General features: G+C 34.9%; 1 long non-coding RNA gene across 1 annotated transcript; it reads left to right on the forward strand.

Annotated features, from left to right (window-relative positions):
• Positions 1-752: 752 nt before the first annotated feature.
• Positions 753-8,020, forward strand: LOC127498110 (uncharacterized). The gene is made up of 3 exons (XR_007925815.1): positions 753-3,537; positions 5,691-5,801; positions 6,229-8,020. It is a non-coding gene; the product is annotated as an uncharacterized LOC127498110 (long non-coding RNA).
• The last annotated feature ends 5,106 nt before the right edge of the window (positions 8,021-13,126 follow it).

The raw sequence follows: 13,126 nt of genomic DNA on the forward strand, positions 1-13,126 counted from the left end.
TATGTGATGCATAAACATAAGCTCATCCACCTGGACATTTTAATGTTCTTAGAATATTAAACATTCAAAGAATGTGTATTTTTGGTGAAAAACTTAGGAGAATGTTGTAAGAAACGTTTTTGTAAATTTTAAATAACGTTCTAATCACAATAGAAAGACTGGACGTTTTAACGTTATTAGAATATTCAAAATAAATGTTCAAATAACATTGCATGTTGGGTGAAAATAATGTTAGTATGTTGTAAGTAGCAGTTCTGTACTGTGTTGGGGAAAGTTACTTTAAAAGTAATGCATTACAATATTGCGTTACTCCCTAAAAAAGTAACTAATTGCATTACTTAGTTACTTTTTATGGAAAGTAATGCGTTACATTACTTTTTCTCATCTGGGCTGGGCTGTTTGTTTGTTTGTTTTTATAACAACAAGAAAAGTTCTATTTTTGGCAAATGTAAAGGCCCTTTCACACCAAAAGTGAAATGAATAAGCCTCAGGCTGAAGGAAGTGCAAATTCAAGCTTGTACAGTAGAGGGCGCAGCTCAAACAAACAAACCTTTCAGCTGTGTTGCCATTTTGGATCACAGAAGAATAGGATGCAGGAGAAGAATAAATGAGTAAATGTATGCTCACATTTAGCCTAGAACTAGTCTAAAATAACCATCATATTTACACAGCGCACACGCACTTACTCACGATTTCTCTCAACATGGGGACAGGAGAGCTGTCAGTCAATAAATGGGAAAACAAAGTAACTTGAAAAAGTAGTTCATATTTTGTTGTAAATTTAATGATCATATTTTGTTGTAAATTTACTTTACTAGTTATTTGAAATAAGTAATCTGATAACGTAACTTATAAAAACTTAGTTCCTGTCCTTGATTCTGATTGGTCAATAGCTGTGTTTTATTCACGATAAAACACAGCTATGACCGCTTCACCCAACGGTTCTGTGTATCACTACACAACACCCTTAGTAACCATGTCCGATGTATTATCTTGTCCTTTTAACAGTTAAGGGGTTTTCCCGTGACTGACAGCGCTAGACAAAGCATTTGTCAGTTGCGTCTTGTTCCGTGTTCACAACAATTCAGGCTTTTCAATGTAAAAGTCTTTGCTACTGACTGACACACTCATAAAGACAGTCTTTGCCGCCATCTAATGTAACTTTTGTTGCTGTTCACGGTCAGGGACTATTTTTTTCCGGTGGAAGGAAGGCTTTTAGTGAAATTTACTTCATGAAAGTTGCATTGATACATATTTTTGGCTTTAATGTTTGTATTGTGTGGTAACCGTTTTATAAAAGCAGTAAGGTACTTGAGGCTAGTGCTGTATCATGAATAAGTCACGGCTGAAGGGGTTACTCTGCTTTGCATCATGCCTAACAACGCCCTTCATCCGTGACTTGTTTTCACAATACAGCACAGCCTCGAGTACCTTATTGCTTACTCACGTTACTTGTAATGCATTACCCCAACACTGGTTCTGTAACCTTATAACAACTTTATAAGAATCTGGACATTTTAATGATTTAAAAACATTTCAAAACAATGTTCCCACAACCAAAATGGAATGTTTGGAAAACGTTTTTAGAATCTAAATTTGTGACTAATATCACTCTAAAAGACAATTTTACTGCTCGACTAACTTTTTCTTTTTACACAAATGAAATCATGCTTTAACAAAAATAAGCTTTAAATGTATGATTTTTAAACTCTCCATCTTCATTTCATGCTAGACCTCCTTTGTGTTATGCGTTTCCCAGCTAACTAAAATATGTTCTAAGAACGTTTTGCTAAAGTTCACATTAAGTTATATCTGAAAGTTTGCTGAACGTTTAAAACATCCAGTTTTAAAAATGGTTTAAAACGTTGTTGTTTTTTCTTGGTTATGAGAACATTAACTTTTGAATGTTCTCAGAACGTTCTGAAAAAAAACAAAAACAAAAAAAAAAACATTTACATTTAAAAAATAATAGATGAACGTCCAACTAAAGCATTTAAGAAGAAAAAAACTTGCAAGAATGATGTATAAATGTTTTTGAGCTAATGTTTTGAGAACATTATTAATGACACACTAAAGCCTAACACTCAAAATATTTAATTGTTTGAGTAGGACAAACTTAAATTAAACAAAATAGTTCAGTCAAATGAACTTTTATGAGTATTTAGCACTTTCTTTTCACTTTCAGTTCACAGAACTGACATATTTTAAGTAAACTGAACTGTTTCAATGTTTTGAGTTTTATTAACTTATTTCTTTTAATTTAGATGAACTTAAGTGACCAGTTTAACTGAAACTGGGCTGGGATTTATATTTCCCAGCATGCTTTGCCCATGGCACTCGGAAGGGGGAGAAAATGTTAAAATTAAGTGTTATATAATGTATTTTTGTGCAAGATTACTGTTAATTGGGAGATTTATTAGTGATTAATGTTTTGTTATGCTAATTTAGAAGAGTTTTAATGTTTAATGCTTTATATTGCTGCAATCATTCAGAAAGTGCTATACCGTGCTATTAACATGCAAATTATCATTTTCTGAATTATTATAAACCCTTATTCGGGTTTACAGTGCAGATTTCTTTCTGCATAACTTTAATCTTTGTTCATAACTTTAAGAGAACCTTACCAGAATTTTAAGTGAATGTTTTATGTTAATTGGGTTGGTTCATGCATTTAAACATTCTGAGTGATGAAAGTTTAGCTGACATTGTCTGTGTTAATCATCAACATGCCGCAGACGCGCTCCATATAGCCTAGGCCACATTAAACAGTTGTATAAGTTTGTTGTATTAGCTGCATTTGTCTGGTTTTGCTCATTTGTTTTGAGGTACTAATGTATGTCGGAGAGACATGATCTTGTTCAAGCGTTGCGTGCACTTTGGCATCAGGCCCAGAACGATGTCTAACTTGTACTGTTACTGCATGAATTCTGTTTTGTCTGTCAGCGTCTCGTTTGTTCGTTGTAATCATGTTGCGTGTGATTCACAATCTTCCGGGAGGTTCACAGTGAGACAACTTCCTGTTTTGATTGCGTTTCTCACAAACGCTGTTTTCTGTTACACATCCAGCTCGGTTATGTTTCGTAATACTGTACTGAACACGTTGTAGCCCCCGGTCATACTGCAATTCTTGTAGTCTAATAAATAATACACAGGATGAGGATTGTTTCGCATCCTGACTCCTTACGCTGATGAAACTGATTATTTTCCGAGGAAATACGGGTGAGGTAGATTTCTCCAGACATTTCTCTTCAGAATATCCAACAAGTAGGTTAAATATGGAGAATTAACTGCGCCTGTCGAGCAGCGCCTGAGGTTAAAGATCCCTCTGACTGTGGGGAATATTTCATAAGTCTGGAACATAATCACAGGCCATAATGAAAGGATGAGAGCAGCGGCGTGTGGTGATCGCTGAGGAGGAGGAGGGGAGCGACCCGGAGCTGCGATCGCTCACTGAAGCGGGACTGTGATGAAGGGGGAGTGTGTGACCCTGTCGCGCTCACGCTGTTACTGAACCTGCCGAGCTGCCGCTTCCAAAAGGTAAAAATCATAATTATCCTGCCTTTTAGGACATCTTCATCTGGCCAGATTCTAAGGCTGCGTATTTTTACAGTGAAATACTGTTAAATGTACAGTTTTTGAAGTGAAAAAGAACGAGTCATCTTATAAAACACTCTTCTGTGATACTTTTCATTTAAAGGTGCAGTAAGCGATTTCCTAGAAACACTGTTGATATTTGAAATCTGTTATCAGATTTCATCTGTTTTCAGGCCTTCCTGCTCAGGTCTCTCCAGCGCTGGAAAGCTTTTCTAATATTAACGTTGGTCCTAAAGCCCTTTCCTGATCATAACCCTTCTTTTTCCAGTGATATCCCTCAGAGCTTTACTCTTTTGTAATGTCTCTCAGCCATCACTCTTTCTACAGTCTTTCTTCAAATCTCCCTCTTGCTCGCTTGCTCTCCTCCCCCATCATGAGTGGACACGCCCCCTGCTGCTGATTGGCTACAAGTGTGTTGTTGTTCTCAGTCAGATCCACTTTTAACAGCGTTTTTCAAAAAACGCTTATTGCACCTTTAATTATGGGTACGTTTACATTACAACAGTGTACTAAAAACTGACGTTTTTCCGGTAACACTTTATTTTAGTGTCATTGTTATATATGTTACATGTAGTTACTATAGTAATAACTATAAATTATGCATAATTACATGCAACTAACCCTAAACCAAACCAAATCCTAACCCTATAGTAAGTACATGTAGTTTATTAACATTACTCAGTACTTAAATGTATAATTACAGTGTAACAAAGACACCTTAACAAAGTGTAACCGTTTTTCCTTTTGCATTTTTCACATACAGACAACAATGTTGTCAAAATGATCCTCATTCACACGAATCCGTGAAAACGACTAAAAACGCTGTATTCTGCTGCCAGGCCAGTAGATGGCGATATCACTTTGTAAAGAAACTACATGTCTATACATAATACGCATGCGCATTATGTCACCGTTTTCACAAATTCGTGTTTTTGTAGTTTACACGGAGACAATAATGGTATCGTTTTCAAAAACTTGCACTTTGAAACCCGTTTTCAAAAGTTAGCATTTTCAGGCCCCCAAAACGACATTGTCATGTAAATGAACGGACAAAACGCATAAAAAGTTTAACGTTTACTTGAAAAAGGGTGTCATGTAAACAGCCCCAAATATAATGAATTTAATTTTTGTTTCGTTTCTTCGTTTTTTCTTATCAGTTATGTACATTAGGGTTTTGTGTTACATCTTAAGTTGTTAAATTAATTAGTAATATGTTTTATATAACAAAAAAAAAAACGGTCCATTGATCTGCGTCTCATGTTTTTAACAGCAAAAATGTGTTCTGTGTGATTCTGCGTGATCCAATTTTTTTAAGGCAGATTAGCACCATCTGGTAAGAGTAAAAAAAGAAAAACGTATGTAATGCCGTGTTGTAACCACTAGATGCCTATATATTTTTATATAAAGTGGCTTATAAATTCTCTAGTGGTTTTTAGATATAAATACTTATTTGTATTAAGTTTTGGATTTGGATTTATACTTATACATTATCAATGACTACTTTTTGTCAAGGTTTAGATTTTTTTTTTTTTTTTTTTTTTTTGAAATGTTGATTTGAAGTGTCAGTTTTTGCATTAATTTTTTTACAGTCAAACCTGAACACAGAGGAGGACATTTTGTTAAACATAACATCAAAATGTACCAAAAATGAACAGGTGTGTCCATGATTTTTTGTGCGTTCACATAGCTAATGCAAAAAAAACCCACCAAGTGTCATCTCATTCTGATGAAGCAAAAAAAAATAAATGCATTGCATGTTTTTATCAGAACATAAGTACAAAAAGCATAAATATAAGTGAAAACACATTCAGGATTTTTTCTTTTTTACTACGTTGCATGTTTAGTTGAGCAAATGATGTCTACTTAAATTAGAAATGATGTGCATTTCTATTAATATACATTATACAATATACACAGGTCAAGTGGGGTGCATTGTATTTTGGGAAGCAGATTTTCTGTGCGCACGTTTTAGCAAATGCAATAATAGTTCATCCAAAAAATCCATGCATACAGAAAATGCGCATACGACGCACAGTACAGACAGAGCTGTAGCAGTGTGAGCAGTACACCGTTCTCTTCTCTCTCTTGTACTCTAGGGATGGATATGGAGAAAAACACGCAGCGCTCTCTTGTCAGGGCAGTGTGTGGGCCGACGCAGAGCTGAAGTGCAGAGGGACTAAAAATACAGCCGGCACGCCACTCACGAGGTGAAATTTCAATTAAGACACAAGCACTTCATCATTATTCCACTTGGCTGATGATTACGATCTGACATTTTAACACACGCAAACACGCTGATATATATTCTGCCACTTTCTTCGTGAGAGGAAGAAGGCAATCGTGCAATTATCACTTCAACCAGTCAATCATTTAACCTTTTCTTTGATAGATTGGCACAGTTTTGATGAGGCCATAATAAGAGGGGGTCAAAAATGATATGCCCGGAAACCAAACAACAGCTTTGAAAGGAAAGCGATCGTGGATGCGCCCAGTAAAATGATAGAGGAGGGTTGTAAAACTCAAAGCGTGTAATAAAATGGCCTTTATGCTAACTTTATGGTGGGTTTTTTGAGAGGATAAAAGGCAGCTTGCTTAAAGCCTGTTTTAAAGATAATTTCACTTCTTCTCTTTCAGGTTAGACTTGCTTTGAACAGTTGATGGCAATGCAGCTCTGGACTCTGGATGTCCGTTGTGCTGATATCAGGAGTTTAATGGCTGACATACTGCTGGCCGTGGAGGTGAACCAACTCTGATAAGACTGTGTGTGTGTACGTGTGTGTGTGTGTGTGTGTGTGTGTACTGTACAATCTCACTGAACACAAGCGCAGTGTCTCTCCTGCACTGCAGCTGTAACAGCTCAGATAAACACTAAAGAACTTTGCTTTGTGATAATCTTCAACATATACATGATTTCTAATCTTCAGATTCTTGCATGCCAGTTACCACAGATTATCATTTTTCGTTAAAGTGAACAACTCTTTAATATTAATGTGTACACTGTAAAAAAAAAATATTTTCATGATTTGTTATCACAACATTTTTTCTTTTGTCAAATCAACTTAGATAATTAATGTGGTTCAGATGACATAATATTTTGAGTTTCTGTTGATCAAACCAGTCGCCTTCATTGTATTAACTCAAATTTTTAATTTCAATGAACTTAAAATTTTAAGGCAACCAGGTAACTTTCAGAAAAGCTCTTATTTTTGTACTTTAACTTGTGACTGGTGTTATGTTTTTTGTTAATATTTTTAATGAATTTTATTTTTATATTTTCTGTTGTAACTTTTAGTTAATTCAGTGTTTTGGTAATTTTGTTGTGTTTTTGTAATTTTTATTAGTTTTTTTTTTTCTTTTCTTAAATATGTCCATATAGTTCTACATTTTTATTTCATTTTTAGTTGTTTTAGTACTTCAAGTTAAAATAAAATGAGAAATGTTGAAATAGCTGAAATAAGTTTTAGTATCATTGCTTCTATTTTGAATTAAATTTTATTTTTATATTTTTTGTTTTCAATTTTATTTTAGTCAACATTTTAGTAATTGTGTGTGTTTTTTTGATTTACTGGTGTGTTTATTCATTTTTTGCCCCTTAAATGTGTTTACATAGTTATTACATATATTATTACATATTACATATATTACATATTACAGTTACATATATTATTTCAGTTTTAGTAATTTTAGAAATATTGCCTTGGCATAGCTGATATATGTGTGTGTGTGTGTGTGTGTGTGTGTGTGTGTATATATATATATATATATATATGATTTTTTTTTTTTTTTCAATTATTTTTACACTGACGTTTTACAACAAAGCCTCATTTGTTATCATTAGTTAATGCATTAACTATGTTAACCATGTTATATTTTTACACCATTTATTGTCCTTTGTTAATGTTACTTAATAAAAAATGTCGATATTCATGTAAGTTCACAGTGCATTAACTAATGTTAACAGATCTAAAAATTAGTAAATGTTGAGAAGATTAACAGTAGCTAAGCTAATTAAATAATCTCCCGGTTTCACAGACAAGGCTTAAACTAGTCCCAGACTAAAATGCATGTTTGAGCTGTTTTAACTGAACGCAACTTGCACTGAACATATCTTAAAATATGTCAGTGCCATTATTTTGTCTCAAGATGTATACCAGTAGGCATGATGCGATAATTGATGAAGCTAGTTAATGCATTAACTGAGATTAAGAATGAGCAATAGCAACATTTGTTACAGAAGGTATTATTTTTAGTTAATGTTAGTTAAAAAGTACAACTGATCATTGTTAGTTTTAGCTCAGGTCCATTAAATAATAGTAACAACTTTTGATCTTAGTAATGTTATTAAACATTAAGAAATTAACATTAAGATTAATAAATGCTTTATAAGTATTTTTATTGTCAGTTTGGTAATAATGTTAACATGTTAACTAATGAAGCCTTATGTCACTAAGTTTTACTGAACAATAACAAATAATCAGAACATTTTCAATCATTAGGGCATGTTGTAGTCCAGATTCAAATATAAAAATGTTTAAGTTTGAAAATAAATAGCCTGTTAAGTCTTTAAGTATTGAGTATTTAGTGCTGTGATGAACAACATTGCGAATACAAAAAACTCAATGGCTGTTTGAAGCATTTTAAATACTGTTCAGTAGCGCAGCTGTTTTGTTTACGGGGTTTCCGGGGTAACCGCTGCATTTCTGCTGTTCCATCAGCGCCCTCTGCTGTCAGAGAGTGAATGTGCACTTTCATTCAGCACGGCACCAGGTGCTTCTCATGCACGTTGGGCTTGTTTACATCTTAGTGCGCGTGTCTCTTTGACGCAGAATACAGCGGTGCTTGCGATAACAATATCATGCATATTCATTATCGTGATATATCAATATTACCGAATATTGGCACATGTCAACACACGTATAATGTTTTTTTTCTAGTGTAGGTTTATAAAAGCTTCTTAAATATCCTAATTGAACTAAGGCCTAATCCTGGCTTAGGCTAAGCCCTGTCTGTGAAATCGGGCCTATAAGTATTAATAAATACTTTAGAGGTATATAGTTCATGTTAACTAATGTACAACCCGAATTCTGGAAATGTTGGGACTTTTTGTTTTTAGTTGAATAAAATAAAAACTAAAAGACTTTCAAATCACATGAGCCAATATTTTATTCACAATAGAACATAAATAACATAAATGTTTAAACTGGGAAATTTTACACTTTTATCCACTAAATGAGCTACAGGTCTCAAAAAACTTGGCACGGGGGTAACAAATGGCTGAAAAAGCAAGAAATTTTAAAAAGATTCAGCTGGGAGAACATCTAGCAACTAATTAAGTTAATTGATATCAGGTCTGTAACATGATTAGCTATAAAAGGGATGTCTTAGAGAGGCAGAGTCTCTCAGAAGTAAAGATGGGCATAGCTGTGAAAGAGTGCGTAAAAAGATTGTGGAATACTTTAAAAACAATGTTCCTCAACGTCAAATTGCAAATCTCATCATCTACAGTGCATAACATCATCAAAAGATTCAGAGAAACTGGAGAAATCTCTGTGCGTAAAGGCTGAAGACCTTTATTGGATGCCCGTGGTCTTCGGGCCCTCAGATGACACTGCATCACTCATCGGCATGATTGTGTCAATGACGTTACTAAATGGGCCCAGGAATACTTCCAGAAACCACTGTCGGTAAACACAATCCGCTGTGCCATCTGCAGATGCCAACTAAAGCTCTATCATGCAAAAAGGAAGCCATATGTGAATATGGTCCAGAAGCGCCATCATGTCCTGTGGGCCAAGGCTTATTTAAAATGGACTGTTTCAAAGTGAAAAAGTGGTCAGACGAGTCCAAATTTGACATTCTTGTTGGAAATCATGGACGCCGTGTCCTCCGGGCTAAAGAGGAGGGAGACCTTCCAGCGTGTTATCAGCGTTCAGTTCAAAAGCCAGCATCTCTGATGGTATGGGGGTGCATAAGTGCATACGGTATGGGCAGCTTGCATGTTTTGGAAGGCACTATGAATACTGAAAGGTATATAAAGGTTTTAGAGCAACATATGCTCCCCTCCAGACGACGTCTATTTCAGGGAAGGCCTTGTGTATTTCAGCAGGACAATGCAAAACCACATACTGCAGCTATTACAACAGCATGGCTTCGTCATAGAAGAGTCCGGGTGCTGAATTGGCCTGCCTGCAGTCCAGATCTTTCACCTATAGAGAACATTTGGTGCATCATTAAACGAAAGACGACCACAAACTCTTCAGCAGCTGGGAACCTATATCAGGCAAGAATGGGACCAGATTCCAACACCAAAACTCCAGAAACTCGTAACCTTGATGCCCAGATGTCTTCAAACTGTTTTGAAAAGAAGAGGAGATGCTACACCATGGTAAACATGCCCCCGTCCCAACTATTTTGAGACCTGTATCAGGCATCAAATTTGAAATGAGCTCATTTTGTGCATAAAATTGTAAAATTTCTCAGTTTAAACATTTGTTATGTTATCTATGTTCTATTGTGAATAAAATATTGGCTCATGTGATGTGAAAGTCTTTTAGTTTTCATTTTATTCAAATTAAAAAAAAAAAAAAAAAACGTCCCAACTTTTCCGGAATTCGGGTTGTAGTTAACTAGTGCTAACAAATGAAAGGTGTTAAAAACTAAAGGGTAAAACTATATTGTCATGCAGTAGACATTACGCCTATATGATAAACATGCAGTACTTTTAATTGAAAATAACTGGGAATATTGCTTCAAGCCTTGAGATACTGCTGTCTACATTTGCATCAGATGTGTTCAGAACATTGTCTTTCCTGAAAAGTAATGGACAACATAATGAAGATTCCCGTAACACAAAAAAAGAGAAAATATGCTTTGATATGAACAACGAAGCATCAAAATCAGCTCAATTGTACCGCTGTTACATCTTTGTCATTACGGCCTCTACATTCACAGTCACACAGAATTTAAATGCACAGCCTGGTTAATAAATCATACAAGAGACGATCACTTTAACATGTAAAAACCCTTGTGTAACGTTTAGAGGAACTGTAGATGCCGACGTGTTTGTGTTTCAGCACGATTCTCTACGGAAGAGTGAGCTTAACAAGCTCGAGTGGAAATGAAGATTAATCTAATATTTGCGTTTTCACTGCGGTACACGCATGAATATCTGCAACACTCCTGGAGAATGTTAAACAGGCTCAGGTTGATCAAACAGACACAGGGCCATGTTTCCCTTCTTCATTAGATGGACTGTGCTTCAGTTCAAATGCAGTCTAATGCTCCAAATACCCCATTAATGTTACAGTATGCAGTAGTGGACAAAGTAGGCTATATTTATTTCATTTTACAGGCATCTCTACCTACTTTATCAGAGTATTTTATTTTGGAAAACTTTTAATTTTACTTCACTACATTTCAAAGCATAACATCATACTTTTTACTCCACTACGTTTCATAAAAACATGTCGTTCCTCATTATTTTGGACTGAATAAATTGCACCCCCGTCTGAAATGGAAGAGAAATGTCCAATTGTTGAGCGAGGCAAGCTGATTCTTTCAATGAACCCGTTGAATCGGTTCGCAAATCTCACTGAAATTGGCGAATAGAATTTAATGATATAAAGTAATTGTGTGTTATAATGTCCAATTGTGAGGGAAATTGTGACTTTATAAGACGCAATTGTGAGTTTATATCTTGCAAATTTGAGAAAAAAGTTTCAATTGCGATTTTATATCTCGCAACTCTGACTTTATAACTCGCAATTCTGACTTTATAACTCACAATTCTGACTTTATATCATGCAATTCTGACTTTATATCACGCAATTCTGACTTTATATCTCGCAACTCTGACTTTGTCTCACAATTCTGACTTTATATCACACAATTCTGACTTTATCTCACAACTCTGACTTTATATCTCTCAATTCTGACTTTATATTACGCAATTCTGACTTTATATCACGCAATTCTGACTTTGTCTCGCAATTCTGACTTTATATCTTGCAATTCTGACTTTATATCTCGCAATTCTGACTTTATATCACGCAATTCTGACTTTGTCTCGCAATTCTGACTTTATATCTCGCAATTCTGACTTTATATCTCGCAATTCTGACTTTGTCTCGCAATTCTGACTTTATATCTCGCAATTCTGACTTTAACTCGCAATTCTGACTTTATAACTCACAATTCTGACTTTGTTTCGCAATTCTGACTTTATATCTCGCAATTCTGACTTTAAATCACGCAATTCTGACTTTATATCTCGCAACTCTGACTTTGTGTCACAATTCTGACTTTATATCTCGCAATTCTGACTTTATAACTCGCAATTCTGACTTTGTCTCGCAATTCTGACTTTATATCACGCAATTCTGACTTTATATCTCGCAATTCTGACTTTATATCTCGCAATTCTGACTTTGTCTCGCAATTCTGACTTTATATCTCGCAATTCTGACTTTATAACTCGCAATTCTGACTTTGTCTCACAATTCTGACTTTATATCACACAATTCTGACTTTATCTCGCAACTCTGACTTTATATCTCGCAATTCTGACTTTGTCTCGCAATTCTGACTTTATATCTCGCAATTCTGACTTTATAACTCGCAATTCTGACTTTGTCTCACAATTCTGACTTTATATCACACAATTCTGACTTTATCTCGCAACTCTGACTTAATATCTCTCAATTCTGACTTTATATCTCGCAATTCTGACTTTATAACTCACAATTCTGACTTTATATCTCGCAACTCTGACTTTGTGTCACTATTCTGACTTTATATCTCGCAATTCTGACTTTATAACTCGCAATTCTGACTTTGTCTCGCAATTCTGACTTTATATCACGCAATTCTGACTTTATATCTCGCAATTCTGACTTTATATCTCGCAATTCTGACTTTGTCTCGCAATTCTGACTTTATATCTCGCAATTCTGACTTTATAACTCGCAATTCTGACTTTGTCTCACAATTCTGACTTTATATCACACAATTCTGACTTTATCTCGCAACTCTGACTTAATATCTCTCAATTCTGACTTTATATCTCGCAATTCTGACTTTATAACTCACAATTCTGACTTTATCTCGCAACTCTGACTTTATATCTCGCAATTCTGACTTTATAACTCACAATTCTGACTTCATAATTGTGAGATTAAAAAGTCACTATTACCTTTTTTATTTTTTATTTAGTGGCGGAAACAAGCTTCCATATGTTTGAGTGGGACAGAGAGCAGGAGAAAGAAAGTATGTGCTTTCCTTACATAATAAAACGTAATTTTGTGGCAAAAAAACATGGAAATAATTAGTTGTTTTTATTCTGTTTACTATATTTATTTGTTTGAACAGTGTCGTTGAGGGATTTTTTTTTTTTTTTTTTTTTTGCTGTTTTAGCCTGTAAGGACTTTGAAATAACTGAAATCATTTGGTGAAGTGATATGGACATGAAAATAATTGCAGACCTTAGAACGTTCGTCAACCAATCAGATTCAAGCATTCAGCAGCCCCATGGTAT

This window comes from Ctenopharyngodon idella, chromosome 17, assembly GCF_019924925.1.
Source record: "Ctenopharyngodon idella isolate HZGC_01 chromosome 17, HZGC01, whole genome shotgun sequence".
Lineage (NCBI taxonomy): Eukaryota > Metazoa > Chordata > Actinopteri > Cypriniformes > Xenocyprididae > Ctenopharyngodon > Ctenopharyngodon idella.